Source organism: Symphalangus syndactylus, chromosome 2, assembly GCF_028878055.3.
Source record: "Symphalangus syndactylus isolate Jambi chromosome 2, NHGRI_mSymSyn1-v2.1_pri, whole genome shotgun sequence".
Lineage (NCBI taxonomy): Eukaryota > Metazoa > Chordata > Mammalia > Primates > Hylobatidae > Symphalangus > Symphalangus syndactylus.
The window spans coordinates 33,278,852-33,297,993 of NC_072424.2; the positions used below are offsets into that span (position 1 = coordinate 33,278,852).

Genomic DNA, 19,142 nt, shown 5'->3' on the forward strand with positions numbered 1-19,142 from the left:
GTCACAGAAGCATTGTGAGGCTTAATTAATTAAAATGTGTACAGCTTCCAAGGTGCAAGTTGTGGTAAAGATAGCAGACATTAAGTATTAAGCATTTTTAAAGAGCTGCACCTGGCATTCTCTGAAAGTGGAATCTAGACATGAGATATTCCTTACACTATGATACATCAAGTTTAATTTTAGTAAAATATTTTTGGAAATGGATATTGGTTGAATTTAGAATTATACAACATGTTATCTCTTTTGTCATTGTAAATGTTATTCAGTACTAATGAATCAACCTCCCACTTAGAGTTTCATTAATAAACTTTTCATTGATGGCTCGACGTTACTAATTGTGAGTATGTTGACCTTTTTTGTCTACCATTTCCCCTAATTCTGCCATATGACTTTCTATGCATGCACCTTACTCATGGAAATATGCAGGTTTTTTTTAAAGCTATCCCAAAATTTAACGTCTTAAAACAATCATCCTTCTATTACATTTTATGATTCCTTACATTTGTAAGGAATATGAAAATAGCTGGGAAATTCTTCTGCTCCACCTGATATTGACTGGTGTCATCTTGTTGTGTTCAGTTGGGGTGGCTGCATCGGACTGAAGGGTCTGCTAGCTTTATTTACGTGCTCAGTCCCTTGGCAGAGTTAGATGGAAAGGTAGACTCAGCCAAGTCCCTCTTCATCTAGTGTCTGAGCCTCTGCAGATGGTCTCTCCAGCAACATAGTCAAACTATTACCTGGAGACTCAGGGCTTCAAAAGCCTAAGACGGAAGCTTCCAGTTCTCTTGAATACTAGAGCTAGAAAAGGCACATGTCACCATAATTCTATTTGCTTGATTAAAGTAGTCACAGGCCAGCCCGGATTCAAGGAGAGAGAACAGATAGGTTCATCTCTTATGAGAGAAATATCAGAGAATTATGGGCATCTTTAATCCACATATTGACCACATTACTAATGTTATTATTCATGGTTGTTTCAAAGAGACCTGAGCTTTCCACAAGGGACCCCTCCACAATTAAATATCCAGAAATAGAGACAGAGTCAGTACCAAACTTTTGGACTTCACATTGATCTAAAATATCATTGAAACAGAGCAAAAGCAGCTAATTCTTCAGCATTATCACCTGTAAAATGTGCTAACCACAACAATTCTTATTTCTCTTCCCTAAATAATACAATGCTACTTCTCTGAACTAATATTTTAAGTAAAATTGCAAACAGTTTCAATTCTCCAAAGTGATTTTACACCTGAATACTTAAAATGACTTTCAGTGGAGGTAAATCAGATATTAATTTTTTCCATTTTGCTGTTGATGAAGCTGAAATAGAGAGAGGTGGGAGATTTACTAGGTCTCCAAGCAATGAGTGATGAGTCACTCATTGATGGCCATTCCATTCAGGATTTTATCCACTTTACGTCATATGCTTTCTGCCCACCAATATTTCATTCACAATCTAAACATTTTTGATGAGGTTCAAGCTTCTGGCTTGATTACAATGGAGATATTTTTGCAGGAGGGCAAAGCAGCTCTGAAGCTAGATTTTCATGGAACGATGTCTAAGTAGGGCTTGCTGTTGCTGTTCCTACTTTATTTTTCCGTGGGCATGGAGTAGGAGAGTATGGCATTATCGAACAATGTCTGGTTTGTGCTGTTTAGACATGTCACAGCCACAGATACAAAGTTGTTCAAGTCTTCTGGATTTTCTCTTCCTAAAGCAAAATGCATTGTCTGCGTTATTCTTGCTCCTTTTCTCTAATTCTTCATATCCTTCTCAGTCTTGAAGTCTCACCTTAGTTCTCCCAACTTCTCTGAAAGACTTCACTCACTACCTTAGTTTGCATTTTACTCTTACCCATGAACTCACAGAATTTTACAGTCTGGAGTATGCATCATCAGAAATCAATCATTTTCATTCTTCTACCCAGCAAGATATTTTAAGCACCACCCCTGTGTATATTTCTAGGTTATAAATCACCGCACTGATAGAAAACCAATCACATAGTGATCCTGCTCCACAGAGCTAACAGCATTTCAGGTGAAATTCACTGAGAAATCACTACACACTAGGCACTGTGGACTTCACATACTGGGACTTGACATAGTTTATCTCATTGACATCTCACAACAATCCTAGAGGGCTTTATAGATGGTGCATCTGGAGTTCTGCAAGGTCAAGTCACTTGTCCAAGCTCACATTACTCGTGAGTGGCAGAAAAAGGAGTTAAGCCCAGAACTGTGTAACTTCAAAAACAAAGCACTTGGCCATTAGGCTATAGTGTCTTTGAATAATTGTATTATATATATGCGCTTTCATGTATATGTATGTGTGTTTAGTCTAGACAGAATCATCCAGATAATTGTATGGTGACATTTATATTTCAAATGTCATGTGTAGCATAAAAAAGGAACTGTCAACTATTAATAATAACAGTAACCAACATTCTTCCGACACTTTCGCTCTTTTATTGGACTTTCACATACATTATCCATTGAATTTTAAATAGACCACAGATTCCACAAGTCTCAGAATCTTAGGCTAACAAAGTAGTGAGGATATAGTTTCTAATCAAAATATTTGATTAATTTACTAATTAATCTATAAACTGGCATCTTCTCTCTGTTCTTGCAGCCATTCTCTGAGGTGCATCTACTCATGGCTATAAAAGCAAACTAATGATCACAAATGTAATGACAATACTTTCCAACAAATACATCAGCATTAATATTCTATATGAATTAAATAATTTGATGAACTAATAATTTAATGACTTAAATAATTTAAAACACAATCATATAAGATATGTATTATAATATGATACTATTATTATTTCAGTTGATATATAAAGACATGAGACATATGTGAGAGCACATGGACATACAGGGGAACAACACACACCAGGGTCTATCAGAAAGTGGAGGGGAGGAGGAGGGAGAGGATCAGGAAAAATAACTAATGGGCACTAGGCTTAATACTTGGGTGATTAAATAATCTGTACAACAAACCCCATGACAGAAGCTTATTTATATAACAAACCTGCACATATACCTCTGAATCTAAAATAAAATTTAAAAAGATATATTTTTTAATTTGGGCATGCTAATCTACATAGGGATATTTGTCAAAGCACATCTACATTTAGGATCTAATTAAATGACTGTCTACATTGCAAATCATGACTTTAAACTTGATTGCATTCTCTTGGACTTAACATGTAGAATGGCTGGGAGGGAACTTGAAAACCAGGAGGTGGAAAAAATCCAAAATCCTCAGTCCAAAATAAGACTCAATTTTTAAATCCCTACAGGTTTTCTTCCTCCTAGCAGCTGGCTGCCAAGAATGGAGTGAATTCACCACAGTCCTGCACAAGATTTAATGGGGTAATTTAAAAGTGTGCCGAGAGTTTGGCCCAGGACTTGGTTCTGCTTTTGCTCTGCAGATTTTATGTTGGTGGAAGCAGTTCAGGCAATCCATCATTTGTGCATGGCGATGCCAGTGACACAAGTCAGTTCTTGGAATGCAGTAAGGAACAATGGTACCAAGTGAGTAGTCCAACTTTGGCAGCAACCTATAGAAGTTTTAAGGACCCTTTGGCTGTGCTTACTGTTCCTCTCAGATAACCATTAGCAGCAAGTGACAGAGGAAAATGGAACTTCTATTCCCTCAGTCTGCCCAGACTTTGCTTTCTTTTTTTTCGTTTTTCACTTACTCTTTATGCATCGATATGCAGATTGCAGATTCACTTTTATAAGAAAGCTTCACATGATATTCCTAATCTGATAAATGTGAGAAATGGTATCTTTAGAGTATTGTGAGCGTTATGGATGAGATAGATCATCTTTTCAAACACTGGTGAGAATTTTTTTTCTCCTTTTCCATGAATTGTCTGTTCATTCCATTAGGCAAAGACCAAAAAAAATCTGTAGTGAGCCAGGAAACACATATCCACTTCTGATGACTATAGGATTAAAAACTGTATAGTAATTTGTCAATAATCTGCTAAAAATTTTAAAGTGCTCGTTCTTAACAATTCCATTTCTATGTATTTATCTTACAGACACATTTATATATGTGCCAAATGGCATACTTATAAGACCTTCATTGCCACACTTCAAGTAAAAAATAAGATAGAAAATAGTATTAATATTAATAGATACCTGGTTAAATCAACTATGGGAAGAATATCCACTTCCAGCCATGATGGAGTAACTGACATGAACTAGCTGTCCAATCATAAATACCTATATGACTGGATAAAATATATGAGACAGTATTTTCAGCATTGAACAACAGACAGCATAAGAATGTGATCCCTGAGAGTGGAAAAACTAAAAATATGAGACCCACAATTGCCCAGCCTTCTACGTGGGGATAATCTCCTGACCGTGGTACGAAGAGCTGAAATGAAGGGGGCCATGGCAGACATGCCAAGGTGAAGAAGCAGAAATTGGAATTTGGGGCAGCTGAAGTGGCTGGAATCTACTGCATCGAATATCAAAGACAAAAGGCGAATTATATTCAGAGGGGGCCTCCGTGAATCTACACAGAAGCTACATATGAAACTTCACTATTAAAGAACATTTGGAAATCGAAATAAAATATAGTATCATTTAGAAAAGCACCAAATAATATAAAATACATTGGGATAAAATACTAGATATGTACAATATTTTATGCTAAAACTACAAAAAATGTTGAAACAAATCATAGAACACTTAAAAAACAAAAAAGTATATCACATTAATGGATTGGAAGTTTAATATTGTTAAGATGTTAATTCTTCTATAATTGGTACATATATTTAATGCACAACTCATCATGTAGACATGAAAATGCTAAAATTGATATGAAAGAGCAAAGGAACTAAAACAGCACAAACAATTTTGATAAAGAAAGACAATGAGCCGGGCGTGGTGGCTCACGCTTGTAATCCCAGCACTTTGGGAGGCCGAGGCGGGCGGATCACGAGGTCAGGAGATCGAGACCACGGTGAAACCCCGTCTCTACTAAAAATACAAAAAATTAGCCGGGCGTGGTGGCGGGCGCCTGTAGTCCCAGCTACTCGGAGAGGCTGAGGCAGGAGAATGGCGTGAACCCGGGAGGCGGAGCTTGCAGTGAGCCGAGATTGCGCCACTGCACTCCAGCCTGGGTGACAGAGCGAGACTCCGTCTCAAAAAAAAAAAAAAAAAAAAAAAAAAAAAAAAGAAAGACAATGTTGGAAGTCTCACACTATCAGATTTCAAGATTATAATAAAGCTACAGTAATCAAGACATAGACAAAAGGAACAGAATATAGTCCAGAAACAGACCATACATATGTGGTCAACTGATTTTTAACAAAGAAGCTAAGACAATTTCAATTAAGAAATGATAATATTTTCACTGGGTTTGGTGGCTCATGACTGTAATCCTAGCACTTTGGGAGGCCCAGTGGGTGAATCCCCCGAGGTCAGGCATTCGAGACCAGCCTGGTCAACATGGTGAAACGCTGTTTCTACTAAAAATACAAAAATTAGCTGGATGTGGTGGCACATGCATATGGTCCCAGCTACTTAGGAGGCTGAGGCAGGAGAATCGTTTGAACCTGAGAGATGGAGGTTGCAGTGAGCCGAGATTGCGCCACTGCACTCCAACCTGGGCGACAGAGCAAGACTCTATCAAAAAAAAAAAAAAAGGAAGAAAGAACATTTTCAACAATAAAGGTAGTGAAACAATTTGATATCCACATATAAAAACAAAAAAGAAAAGAAACAGAGCCTATTTCTTAGGTTAGACAAAGATTTCTTAGCTGAGACACAAAACTGACACATACGCAATTAATAAAATGAAAAAGCAAGCCACAGACCAGGAGAAAATGTTTGCAACTTACATATCACGCACATGGCTTGTATCAAGACTACATAAAGAAATCTTGCAAATAAATGGTTAAAAGAGAAACAACCCAGCTTTAAACTTGGGCAAAAGATTTGAACAGGTAGTTCAAAAAAGAAGACATGCAAATGGCTAATAAAAAGATGAAAGGATGTTCAACATCATTTGTCTTTAGGATTCAAATTAAAACACAGTGAGATCTTTTTGAACACGCATTGGAAAGGCTCCAATGTAAAAGACCAGCCATATCAAGAGCTGGAGATCATGGACAAGGGAAACTCTCATACACTACTGGCAGGGAAGCAAAAAAGTATACTTTGGACTGATTTGTCAGTTTATTAAAAATGTAAATATATAAATAGTTTGTTACCCTGCTCTTTTCTTCCTAGATATTTACCCAAGACAATCAAAAACATATATTCATAAAAGACTTGTACACCAATGTCCATGGAAGATTTTTTTGTGTGATAGCTCAAAGCAGAAAATAAAAGCCAAATGGCCATTGACAGTTGAGTGGGCTAATATATATTTTATTTGTATACCACATGATATGTATGGTATATCTATATAAAGGAATTCTTCTCAGTAATAAAAAGGAATGGACTACTGATACATACAACAAAATTATGTAATCTCAAAATTATGATGCTAAGTAAAATAAGTCATACAAAAACGCAGTATATATTGTAAGATTACACTTACGTATTGTTCTATAAAATGCAAATGAATATACAAGTGACAGAAGCAGGTAAGTGGTTGCTTAGCGACAGGGTGGACAGAGAGAGATGGATTCCAAATGGGTATGAGAAAACTCATGAGGAAAATACTTATTATCTTAATTGTAATGATGGTCTCACAGGTGTATACATATGTTGAAACCTATCAAATTGTACACTTTAAATATGTGCAGTTTATTGTACTTCAATTATGCTTCCCTAAAGTGTTTTAAACAATTATACGGCCCACAAAGCACATCTTCCAGCCAGAGTGGCCTGGCTGTGGCCCAACAGCTTGAATTCTCATGTGTCAGGAATATCACAAAAGCCAGAAGGACACCCTGAAATAAATAGAATTCTGCCACAGAATGATCCAAGTTCGTGTATCTATGACATGCTGATGGGGAAAGAGAAACTTTCCTTCTCTGTGTTGTAAGATTTGAAGAAAACCAGCCTTCCAAAGAACTGTTTCGCTGTGGCTGACTGCCTTACCCCACCTTGTCATAAGTTGTTGAGCCATAATTAGTTTGCTAGTGCCAGGCTCTGCAAAGCCAGGGGGACTTCTACAGTTCAACACACAGCTCCTAAAGATTCTAGATGACTTTATATCTGGATCCCTGCTGTTACCAACTGCTGCATTTCAGTGTGTTAGTAGTGGCCAATAGGATTGGCTATAGTCAAATCTCAAGAACTCCTTTGGTTTAAAAGATAAAGTAAATCCCCTGAGGAATGTTCTAGCCAGCCTCAGTTAGCAAGATGAGTTTATCACATCTGGAACAGGAGAAAAAATATTCTAATTACATTCTTTGAATTTTTTATTCCAGGGTCCACTTAGAGTTCTTTCTATCTGGTGTTTCTGCCTTGCAGGGCTGGCTTCCCAGCTTGGAGCTCTCATGAAGCCATATCTGATGGCTGGGCAGAAATGTACGAACTGGCAATGCAGAAGAGAATTTGTCTCCTCCAGATAGAGGCACCCAAAGCACAGCAATGCACACTGGCCTCCACCCCTCCTGCAGTGTGCTTCTGCACTGGCTTAGAGAAAAGTCAGCTGCAGAGGATTCAACACTTTCTCTACTTACAGAATCTATGCCAGTTTGGGGAACAAAGAGGATTTAGTCTCTTTTCTGTCACTGGCAGCCAGATCAACAGGTAACTCAGATATGAGGGTCCTCATATGACATCGTTTGTGGTAGCCTCATGACATCTTCCTAACAATCTTTATTCTCCAGAAAAGCATTTCATTGCATCTTGAGTAGGACAGATTATTTAACTTCTCAGCACCCTATTTTCCAGTTATTCATGCATTCATTTATTCAATGAGTAGTTAATATATAACTACCTACTATGTACAGGTCACTATGGACTTTTGGTAGGAATTAAGATTAAAATCTATATCTACTAGAAACCAACACAATTCACTTTTCCTTCTATCATTAATAATATAAACTATCTTTTTGAGCCATTATTATGCAGCAGCTGTTTTTCATACATTATTCCTTTCCTCACCATGCAAGTTAAGTATTATAATAAGCATTTGGTAGTTAACCAAACAATGGTTAAACAATTCACCCAAAGCTGCAAGCTTTATAATTGCCCAAACTAGAATTTGAACAGAAATTTAGAAATATCTCAAACCCACACACTTTCCACACTGTCAGGCACCTCAGTAGATTACCCAGCCTCTTTTAGTGGTTTGAATATGGTGATGCTTTCCTATATTTTAGCACTTCAGCAAACATGTTCACCTCTATTATCCTTGGAACATTTTATTGGGCATTACAATAGTAGGAGTTGTCTGGCTGCATAAGCACTTGGTAAATTCCTATGGTGCAGTTGTGGTTCTCAGTTTTTAAGTTCAGAAATAAATTTTGTTGGGCCAGGCACGGTAGCTCATGCATGTAATCCCAGCACTTTGGGAGGCCAACGCAGGTGGATCACTTGAAGTTAAGAGTTTGAGACCAGCCTGGCCAACAAGGCAAAACCTCATGTCTATAAAAATACAAAAAAATTAGCTGGGTGTAGTGGCACGAGCCTGTTGTCCCAGCTACTCCGGAGGCTGAGGGATGAGAAACGCTTGTACCCAGGAGGTGGACTTTGCAGTGAGCCAAGATCGCACCACTGCACTCCAGCCTGGGCAACAGAGTGAGACTCTGCCTCAAAAAAAAAAAAAAAAAAAAAAAAGAAAAAAGAAAAAAGAAATCAATTTAGTCTATCATCAAGAGTGAATTTGCTAAATGCACAGGAACCTGATAAATAAATAAGTTTAATTTATTACTTAAAAGACAAAATATGCTCAGAAAACAAAGTGGAATAGTGGAATATTGGGCATAATGTTTCATCCACTGCATAAATGTGTATAGTGTTATAGTGTACCAGGTGCTAGCATCATTACAGGTGCTAGGGATAAGATAGTGAATGAGAGGCTGGGTGCCGTAGCTCACGCGTGTAATCCCAGCACTTTGGGAGGCCAAAGCAGGTGGATCACCTGAGGTCAGGAGTTGGAGATCAGCCTGACCAATAAGGTGAAACCCTGTCTCTACTAAAAATACAAAAATTAGCTGGGTGTGGTGGCAGGCGCCTGAAGTCCCAGCTACTCGGGAAGGGAGACAGGAGAATTGCTTTGACCGGGAGGCAGAGGTTGCAATGAGCCAAGATTGCACCACTGCACACCAGCCTGGGTGATAAAGTGAGACTCCATCTCAATAAAAAAAAAAAAAAAAAACCCCATAGCGAATGAGATCAGCAAGGTCCCTGCTATAAGATAGTGAATGAGATCAGCAAGGTCCCTGCTGTAATGGTGATTACGCTGTTAGTGCTATGATTCAGATTGGTAAATGGGAGGAAAATAGACACACAAGTCATGGAAATCCAGCCTTGACTATGTAGTTTGAGGTATCTGTGGGTTGGCTAAGAGGACATTTCTAGGAGAGGCAGTAGTGTGCCAGAGCTGGCTCACACCAGCTATGAGGAGCCAATTGTTAAATTTTCGAGAATTTTGTGAGCTGGTTGATGTATCAGCCATAGTCAGTATTTTTACACCACAGCAATTGGCAAACTTCAAACTAGGGCTTTTCTTTCCTCTTCCCATGACAGCTGGTTGTTCAAGATTTACCAGCACATCACCGGGTAGAGGCAGAGAGGGCTGGATATGTGGACCAGGAGAAAGATTTTAGCATCCTTGGTTTCTAAATTTTGTATTTAAGTTTAGGGATTGTTAGAAAAACAGGGAACAAAGTCTTGGGATAGAGAAACTAGCTTTGGAGAGAGTGATAAAAGCAGAGGATTGAGAAAAGAGAGAAAGAAAGAAAGAAAGAAAGAAAGAAAGAAAGAAAGAAGAAAGAAAGAAAGAAAGAAAGAAAGAAAGAAAGAAAGAAAGAAAGAAGAAAGAAAGAAAGAAAGAAAGAAAGAAGAAAGAAAGAAAGAAGAAAGAAAGAAAGAAAGAAAGAAGAGAGAGAGAAAGAAAGAAAGAAAGAAGAGAGAGAGAGGAAGAAAGAAAGAAACAAACAAACAAACAAACAAACTCCAATGGTTAGTGGAGGAGAAAAAACGGAGGAAAAAAGCCCTGGAAGAGATTTAAATGACTCAGGTTTGAAGTATAAGGAAGAAATTTCACAAGAAATGTGTAATAAATTTCTAGAAGAAAGTGTTCCACTTTGCTATGTGAATCTTTAAAAAACGAAGTTTAAAAGGTGTCCAGGAATTTCGGTGGCTGGTGTGGGATGAATCGTTGATAAACTTGAACAAAGCATTTTCCAAGAGTGATAGGGAATGAAGTCAGATGCAGAAAGGTGAGAAGTAAATAGGATATGTATTGGAGATTACAAGGATACAAGACCAGAGAGTGCATGTCTGTTTACCGGGAACCCCTTTCTTAAAAAAGTTGAATCTTCCTTTTCCAGGCCTCACCCCTTAGATTCCTATTTTTTTTCTTCATGCAGCATATGCCCTTCGGTTAGCATATTCCTTTTTCACATGGAGGATGAAGAAGGCAACAGCTTTAGCTCTGCTGAGCAACCATGCTCCCCTGAGACTGATGGCTCCCAAATCATTGAACCTGGAACTTCATCTGCTTATCGTTTAGGATAGGTTTTTCTACAGATGGCTAATTTCATTTCCCACATGCTGAATTTCTTTCTAGCTTTCTGCTCAGAGGGGAATCTAAATTTCATGCTGAGGGAGTGCCCTGCTCTTACCCCATGAACATAAGCTCCGAGAGAGAATGTTTTCTCTGCTCATTTCTAATTCATAAAATATGCAGCAAGTTTGTGGAAGAGGAGGAAAAAGACATTACATTGCCTACTTGACAGTAACCATCCCATCCCAACCAAGAGGGGTGGCCTCCTCTGCATGCATATGGAGAGGGTGTGGTCAAGCTCTGTACCATGATGTTCTACTACCCAGGTCTCAGCCAGCTGAGCTGAGGATGGACAACTATTCAACAGATGGTCATCTCAAAATCTGGAGAGGGACTTGCTGCCTTACAAAGACAAGCTGGAATAATCAGATTACCTCTCTCTTAAACTTCACTCTGGGACTTTTAGCTTGACTCCTTCCAGCATAGGCTGGAAGGGCAAATAAAAATAGAGAGCATATGGATAGGCAGAAAGAAAAAATCAGAGTAGAGAGATGACCACATGATTCCTGAGAGATACAGAGTGTTTAAGGCTACAACTGAGACTTACAAGAACTGGAACTTTGGAACTGGAAAATTGGAAACTAAGGACAATGTCAAATATAAAGATAATTTACTCAAGGTTTCAGTTTATTACAACAAAAGAGCCCTCCTTAACATTGACGTGGATTTTATCCCAGACATTACATTTGCATTTACTAAACACTTACTCTGCCAGATGCATAGAGAATACGGCCCTATCTTCCCTGTCCTCAGTTCTCTGAGTGGAAAATAGAAAAAAGAAAAATCTCTGTTTGCTAAGTAAGGTGTCCTTGAAAAAGGGAAAAAGGGAAAATTAGAAACAGCATCTAACATCACAATTTGGGGGTAGAGTGTTTCTGCAATAGTTGAAGGGCAGCCTGATTTTCTATCAGCAAATCGAGGAAGCTCAGTCTCAAATAGCTGGCCACAGAGTATCTGCAGCTTATCTGTGTTTAGAATCATTGGTTCGCCACTTCAGACAGCCTAGATCTACTAGCCCATTTGACAGTCTGGTTGGTTTCTCTCTGCTACAAGGCCACAGTCTGAATGCTATCTCTTAGTTTTCTCAAGAGGAACATCTTGAGGTGGCATGGCTAATTCTTAAAAAATACATATTTTGTTCCCTATTAAGAGGCCCAAAACCAATAAGCAAGAATAATGCACAGACTTGGGGCACCTAGATTAGGATTTGGCAAATGGGAGCTAAGTAGGATGCAAGAATTATCTCACATAATCCTTAAATAGTACCATAAAGTACCTACTATTATTATTTCCTTTTTTTTTGAGACAGGGTCTCACTCTGTGGCCCAGGCTGGAGTGCAGTGTTTCAATCATGGCTCATTGCAGCCTCAACCTCCTGGGCTCAAGTGACCCTCCTACTTCAGCCTCCCAAAGTGCTGGGATTATAGGTGTGAGCCACCGTGCCTGGCCCATTATTTACATTTTGTGATTAAAAAACAAAAAAAAAACCTAAAGGTTACTGAGGTTAAGTCAACTTGCCAAGGTCACCAGTCAGAGGTAATGGATTAGGTCCAGTTGTATTTCCATGGTCTTCATTATGACACTATCCAGGAAACATCATGCTTACGTATTCTTATCCAAACTAACTCATATCATTGGCAATAGCAAGATAATCAACAGTGTAAGTTACACTTTCCCTCATCACCCTCAGAGTAGCTGTTCTCTTTGGGAAGAACAGTTGCATAGAACAACCTAGAAAATGTGGAATTTAATCAAATAAAGGATAATGCATGAGTAGATATTCAATGTCATTATCTCATCACACATAAAAATAAAAATGTGTGTGTGTAAATATTAATATTCAGGCCTATTAAAGCAAAAAATGAAGAAAGAAGGAGGAAGGAAGGGAAGGAGGGAAGGAATGAAGGAAAGAAGGAAGGAAGGAGAGAGAAAGAAAGAAGAAAGAAAGAAAGAGAAAGAGAGAAAGGGAGAAAGAGAAAGGGAGACAGAGAAAAAAAGGATGGAAGGAAGGAAGGAGAGAAAGGAAGAGAAAAAGAAAGAGAGAGGGAGGGAGGGAGGAAGGAAGGAAAGAGAAAGAAAGGAAAAAGAAAGAAAAAGAGAAAGAAGAAAGAAGAAAGAAAGGAAAGAAAGAAAGAAAAAGAAAGAAAGAAAGAAAGAAAGAAAGAAAGAAAGAAAGAAAGAAAGAAAGAAAGAAAGAAAGAAAAAGAAAGGAGGAAGGGAGGCAGGGAGGGAGGGAGGGAGGAAGGAAGGAAGGTAATATGTCAGTGTTTTCTTTGGTAAACAAAGATGTTGGAAACTTTTAATTATCCAGAAAGTCTCACAAGCTGTGGCTTATCTCCCCTCCAGGCTGCCAAGGGCTGCACAAAAATAGTTTGTGCAGTGATGGAAACACAGAGTTAAATAATGAAGCAGCTCTCCCATCTCTGGGAGGGAAGCAGGACAGCTTTCGAAAGTATTCACTTTAGTGTTGACTGAAGGGAAGAAAGAGAAAAAAAAATAGGCCTTCCATTCACACACCAGATGTTCCCACTAAACAACCACTTTCAAGAAAGCTAAGCTTGCGCAGATGATGATCATTGTTGAGTTTGGGAGCTCAGCAGCCATGGAAGAAAATTCCTGGAGGGGAGAGAGCTGCCCATTGCTGTGGCATGCCATGGTGTTCTGGCCTTGGCAGGGGTATCCATGTCTGTGTATCTCATGAGCTGCAAGAACCCCTGCCTATCCCTAGGCTTGCAGAGTCCTCTGCTCTGACTCGTTGCTGGAGATGTGCACTGTGAAACCCAGCTGTTCATGTTTGTGGGTGGTTGGGGGAGCTGCCTTTCTTGCTTCTTCAGATTATTACAGTGAAGAAGGGGAAGCTGTCTTACATTGTCCTATATCTCTTCAGTCTATAAAGACACTGAATCACAGGGATGAAGAAGGGATCCTTGTTTTGTGGTCTGATCACTGCAGGATGGTGCCTTAGGTCAAGCTTCCTAGAAGCAGACCCTGACACAGTGATTTGGAGCATGTAGGGCACTTATTTTATTTTGAGATGGAGTTTCACTCTTGTCACCCAGGCTGGGGTGCAATGGCGTGATCTTGGTTTACTGCAACCTTCACCTCCCGGGTTCAAGCGATGATTCTCCTGTCTCAGCCTCCTGAGTAGCTGGGATTACAGGCATCCACCACCACGCCCAGCTAATTTTTGTATTTTAGTAGAGACGGGGTTTTGCCATGTTGGCCAGGCTGGTCTCGAACTCCTGACCCCAGCCAATCCACCCACCTCGGCCTCCCAAAACACTGGGATTACAGGCATGAGCCACCGCGCCTGGCCAGGGCACTTATTAAGAGAGTGGTGTATGGGAAAGAGAGAAGAAGGATGAAGGGGAAAAAGAGTGGAACAAGGATGTAGTCACAGGTTAAGTTCAGTTTTGACTTGTCTGGCAAGGAACTCTGGAGCATGAATTATGCTGCAGACTTGCCCTGTCAAGGAGTTGGGGTTACTTCCAGGAGAGATGGGGACTATTCTGGGGCAGGAGCTGTGAAACATTAGCACCCAACACTCACAGATGCTGGTGTTGGGTGCACCACTGTCATTAAAGGAATGTAACTACAAGTAAAGAGAGAAACCAGGGAATTGCCTTCATATTTAACTCATTGCGGCAGCTTGAGCTTGTAATTAAAGTCATTACAGAATAGTTTATCTCATTTGATACATATAATGACCTTATAAAGTGGGCAGGGCAGATGTCGATTCTTTTCAGTACTGACTGCTATTTTACAAAAAAGGAAATGTGCCCAGGTTGACTGCATTACTGGCCTAAGTAAGCCAGATTATATGAGAAGAGTTGCAACTAGAACTTAGGACATCCAGCTTCAAGATCTGTGTCCTTTCTGCTATATTGCTCTGTATCTCACATGATAAAAGACAGGAAAGCTTAAATGGTGATAGCAGGCATACAGGTAGTATAGCAAACAAATACTGGAAAAAGTAAATAAGGGTGATAAGAATTGAGCTGAACTCAACAAAAAAAGGCATGCTGGGGAACCACATCTATGCTAGGTGTATTCTATGGTGGTTGAGATTTAGCTGGATAGAAAGATGAGAGCTTTCCAGGCTCAGGTAGTCCAGAGACCAGAATGACCTAGGGTCCATCTAGGCAGAGCATGTGGCCCATTCTGGAAAGGGACTAGAGCAGGATAAGCAATGGTAAACTGTGTGTCATGCTGGGGGGAGGGCTGTCAGCCACTTCAGCCTGCCTCTCCTCTCACTTGTCTTCCACATGGTTTTCTCTCCATCTACCCAACACACACCCTTCTCTAGCTTTTAAATTTGCCTATCTTTTCTCGTTTTGTTAACTCCCAAATAACTGGTCCTGAGCAGTGGAGAGTTGCATGAAATTGCTTTCCTCCATTAGATGAACATAAATAAAGCCATTTAAATTCAATATGCATTTCCTATGAAGCAACAGTAGGGTTTTAGAGAATGAAGATGGTTTAGGAGAGGCCAAGGTACTCAAAACTGCTCCACTCTTGTCTCAAACACACCTATTCATGAGGTTCCCAAGAGTCCCAAGAGGAAAGACAAAGGAAAACAAATTGCCGCATTCCTGTTCCTAAGACCTGGACCACTAACCCTAATGCAGAATGTTTTGAGAAACCTGAGTGAAGGGTGTGACCCAGCCTGGATATTTATAAGGCCTCTTCGCCAGCCTCTCCTCTCCTGTAAGCTCCACTGAAAATCATGGGATCTAATGGCTCAGCCTGTTTCATGAAAACACAGAAAACTGCAAGAGTGCATATGAAAGAAAACTCCCTTCTTTCTTGAGAGATGACCACAGCATGGCAGCAGGGTGGATCCTATAACTAGCAAAGGGAGCCCCACCTGGGTCCTAGAAACTAGAAATCAGACCACTCTCTTTTCTCCTTCAGGTAGAAGTGGGGGCAGGGCCATCAGTGGGAAATTTATTAATAATCAGTCCCTAGGCTTGTGTGATTAAAGGGCTTATATAACTGAAGGTACCTATCAATAGTAATTTACAAAACACAGACCACAAAAACAATCCCGTAACAGACAGCCCAGATTCACTCTAACCCACAGGACTGGACCCTGGCCTGGTAAGTTTCCATGGGAAAGAATGAGCTAAGGAAAACACATGGAGCATGGAGCCTTGCATTGCGTGTTAACAGCTAAGTGTTGGGAGAGCTGCTACAGAATCCACACAGACATGCTGCTTATCTCAACTGTTATCCTTTTGCCTGTATCTTTCTTTAACTTTTTTTCTGGGATAGGCCTGTGTAGTGGGTTAAATGGTGACCCTACACGAGATATGACCATACAGAACATGAGTATGACAGTCTTCTTGAGAAAAAAAATGGATCTTTGCATATATAATTAAGGAACTTGAGATGAGATCATCTTGGATTAATGGGATGGACCCTAAGTCCACTGACACATATGTTTATAAGAAGGAAGGGAAAATTCACTGAGAAGGTGAGGTGAACATGCAGGTGGAGACTAGAGTGATGCATTTACAAGCTAAGGAATGCAGAGAAGCTCGAGCAGCCACCAGAATCCACGAGAGAGAAATGAAAGAGATTATCCCTCAGAGACTCTGCAAGGAGCCAACCCTGCCAACTCCCTAACTTTGGACTTCTGGCCTCTAGAATTGTGAGAAAATAAATTTCTGTTGTTGTAAGTTACCCAGTTTGTGGTCATTTGTCACAGCACCACAGGAAACTAATGCAGGCTTTTAGTTGCTGTTCACTCTCAGGTAGTAACAACAGGGTGGGTGGATGAACCCCCAGGATGTCCCCAGCCCAGGTACCTCAGCTATCAGGAAACAAGGCCAGCCATGAATCTAATCTGCACTGAAACTTGGGAGCTTCCACAGTCCATTGGGGCCCGTGATCTTACACAGAAGCTCCTGCCCTGGGCTCATCAGGCAACATCGCTGCTCAAACACATCGCATTAAACCTGACTCAAGCACATCTCAACACCGCTAGGAAATGTGCTCACATAACATCTGCTCCCTTTTTTGGCAAAGGTCTTTTATCAAACAATACAGAGAATGTTTTCAATCATTCCCACATCACAATGAAGACAAACCCTGTTAGCGTGTGTTCACTGAGAAAAGAAAAAAAAACCCAAAGGTAAAATACCACAGTTGGTACATCCAGAGATGAGCTGGGGCTTTGAGGCTCCACACATTTTAGCAGGCAGCTGACAGGATGTAATTCAATCGTTTTAACTTCATGATACATATGTATGTCAGTGACTTTAAGGTAAAGAAAAGACTTCAGTCAAAAATGAAACTTCAGATGATTAACGTGGAGAACGTTGAATAATATACAAATATTTCTTTCCCCTCAATCAGAGAGATTCTAGATTCTGCTAGTTTCAATTCCTGTCACTGCTATCCTTTTACGCAGAAAACAATTTGGGAGGAGGAAAGAAATGAAACGGTGGCACTTGGGGTAGAAAGAGGGAGGAATTTGAGGGTGTCAGGGAGACTTAAAAAAAGGGGAAGAGAAAGAAGCATGGAATAATTGAAAGATCCTAAAAGATGCAAGGAAATTGCCACATTGTTGATAATAACCATAATAACAAAGCTAATGATAGGCTTTTGGAGAGAGAGGACCTTGCATGGTGTCATATTTGTTATAAAGAAAAGGAGACGTTCAGTTGGCAGGGATGGCTGCATTTAGCAATTTGGCATTCATCCTCCAGCAGCCCACCAGCCACGTCATGGGCCAGCCACTTGTCTCCTACACTGTCCCGGCTCTAATTTTGCTTCTACAAAATTGTTGGTATTGTGGCTTTTCTCTGATGCGCGACAAAAGAACAGGTGTAAATATTAGTGGGGGTGATGGGGTTGGTTTAGGGATTATCTTTTCAAAATTTGTTTCATTGTTTCCTATAGGAGGGAGAAGAGGCACCACTGGGTTGTTGGATGGGTTGGAGTAGAGCCCTCCTGAGGGACAAACAGGACGCCTTGGGGTCTGAACCTTGCTTTGCTTCGGCCCAAGCAAAGAGTTGCCTAGAAAAGTGTGGAAGGAGGGTGGGGGTGGAGAAAATGCTTACTGATGCAGAATATGCTATACTTCAAATGCTTTATGTTTTTATTTATATTTATTAATGTATTTTAGAGATAGGGTCTCTGTCATTCAGCTAGAGTGTAGTGGTGTGGTCACAGCTGACTGAATCCTTGATCTTTTGGGCTCATGTGACCCTTCCTACCTCAGCCTCAGGAGTAGCTGGGACTACAGGTGCTTACCACCATGCCTGGCTAATTTTAAAATTTTTTTGTAGAGATAGGGTCTTGCTATGTTCCCCAGGCTGGTCTTGAACTCCTGGCCTCAAGAGACCCTCCCAACTTGGCCTCCCAAAGTGCTGGGATTAAGGGCATGAACCACCATGCCTGGCCAGCTTTATATTTATTATTTTATTTTCTTCACAAGGACAAAAGAGAAAATTGAGGCTTAGGGAGGTCAGAGACTTACCCAAGACCATACAGCTAATAAATGCAGAAACTGGAATTGAACGCAGATCTCTAGCCCTTCAAAGGAGAAATTCTTATCATACATCATGCTCCTGTCGCCAAAGGGAGATGAAAAGCCCTTGATGAGCGTAAGGTGGGGAGTGATGACATTAATTCTGAGAGCTTAGAGACAATTCATCTGAAGGAAGAAAAGTTACACCACATGTCAATAAACACTCACAAAAAGCACATACTGGAAATGGAAAAAATTTAAGAGTAGATCATTTTCCAAAGTGGATGGGGCTAGTTTGAGCCTGCTCACCTTCCATTCTATGTCCTCCAAGTCCGAGGCTTCCAGAATTCCAAACCTGAATCCCAAGCCATCACCTTGTACCAGAGCGTCAAGTAGGTACTAAAGTCGAAGGAAGAAATTTTATTGGAAAATTTCCCTTCTGTTTAAAATATTTTCTCAGCACCAGGGATGCTTTCCCCAAGCTAAGTTCTTCACCTTGCAGTTTATGCAGAATCTCTTGCCTTGTTTGATAACCACTTAAAACCTTAATTGGTGTTGTTTTGTTCCAACATTTGTTAACAATGGCAATTACTTATGGATGGTACATTGCCAGCAAAATTACTAAACCAAAAAAGTTTCTCTGCTTTTGTGAAAGGAAAAAGATAAAAGAGAAGCATAGAGCAACATTAGAGCCATTTTCTTTGCCAAGAATCTTGAGTAATGATTTCGTGTATCTTTAATACTTATTGTGAAGGACCGAACAAATTACAGTTTCTTTTTCCACTTATAAAGACCAATAAACCATCCTCTAGCAGATATTATACTACTATAAGTTCCCTTGAAATTATTGTCTGTCTTTGACCTATGAATGTTCCTGTTTTAACTATGCTTAATAATCAGTATTGCAGAACAATCTCATTACGTTTCTTAAAAAGTTTATTA

At 39.9% G+C, this 19,142-nt stretch overlaps 1 long non-coding RNA gene across 1 annotated transcript; it reads right to left on the reverse strand.

The window, feature by feature from the left end:
* Nucleotides 1-4,286: 4,286 nt before the first annotated feature.
* On the reverse strand, nt 4,287-18,859 carry LOC134735796 (uncharacterized). The gene is made up of 3 exons (XR_010119298.1): nt 18,510-18,859; nt 18,210-18,386; nt 4,287-4,480 (listed from the first exon to the last, which is right to left on the reverse strand). It is a non-coding gene; the product is annotated as an uncharacterized lncRNA (long non-coding RNA).
* Nucleotides 18,860-19,142: the final 283 nt, after the last annotated feature.